This window comes from Sinocyclocheilus rhinocerous, unplaced genomic scaffold, assembly GCF_001515625.1.
Source record: "Sinocyclocheilus rhinocerous isolate Xijiao unplaced genomic scaffold, SAMN03320098_v1.1 scaffold1706, whole genome shotgun sequence".
Lineage (NCBI taxonomy): Eukaryota > Metazoa > Chordata > Actinopteri > Cypriniformes > Cyprinidae > Sinocyclocheilus > Sinocyclocheilus rhinocerous.
Window position 1 is genome coordinate 3,239 of NW_015644624.1, and position 1,102 is coordinate 4,340.

The window sequence follows — 1,102 nt, forward strand, 5'->3', positions numbered from 1 at the left end:
GGTGGGGTGAAAGATTATGCATGCGTATTGTCTGCTGCTTCTGTAAAAATCACTTAATTTGGTTTTCCCAATTTATAATCTGACTCAATTTGTAATTTAATTCTAAATCCAATTTCAATGAATACTTAATTTAACGTGGATCATAAGATTAGTGGTGCATTAACAATTTGGATATTTGAGCTTTCTGGGAAACCCTTACGTTCAATTACTAATTCGCCAGGGACACAATGCCACAGAGGGGCAATGAATATGTTAACATTTAACATGGAGAAGAAAGTTTGAGAAAAAAAAAAAAAAAAAAGGCTCACAAATAAACGGTTTTATAAAATGATAAATTCTACATTTCAGTCTTTAAACCGTATTTTAATAAGAGGGATGAGCCAAAAGTATCAATTATAAATCAGTCATTAGGACTAGATTTAAACAAAAAAACCTGAATGTTTTACAAAATTATTAAACCAAGATTTACACATACTAAATCTCTCGCATTAGTATAATGCCCAGTTAAGACATGATTTTAGCCCGATTTTGCAACGATTTGCTTGACGTAGGGCATCGTGGGGATCCGTAAACGACAAGCTCCTGGAGAAATCAAAAAATAAATAAAATAAAATAAAAACACACAATACAGAAGTCTTGCTAAACTAGGAGATTTATTTGGTGAACGTAGAAGACCTCATAAAATTCCCAATGGTTAAACTGGCATGGTTAGCTGCATGCACAGGTGGTTGGGCAACACTTTGGTCAGGCAGGACATTGATCATCGTGGGAAGAGTTATCAGCACACATTTGGTCTGAGACATGGATCAGGCCTCACTGCATGGAAACAGTCAGAATTAGTCTGTTCATTTAACAGCAAACAGCACAAAGCACTCAAAGCATCAGCCACAAGTTTTACTTTTACAGCAAGTTGTATTCCAAGTTTTATTATTTATTTTGAAAATCAATGCACTTGAAATGGTGCTATGGACCAAATTCAGGTACTTTACCATTTAAAAAAAAATAAAGACACTAAAAAGAAAAAAACGTGCGTGCTGGGGAACAAAGCATATATAACATACCTTTATATGGAGGTGTACATTCACGTCCACATTTAGTGCTG

At 34.6% G+C, this 1,102-nt stretch overlaps 1 long non-coding RNA gene across 1 annotated transcript; it reads right to left on the minus strand.

Moving 5' to 3' along the window:
* Positions 1–634: 634 nt before the first annotated feature.
* Positions 635–1,102, minus strand: LOC107758494 (uncharacterized). Its single transcript, XR_001642034.1, has 2 exons — positions 1,062–1,102; positions 635–816 (listed from the first exon to the last, which is right to left on the minus strand). It is a non-coding gene; the product is annotated as an uncharacterized LOC107758494 (long non-coding RNA).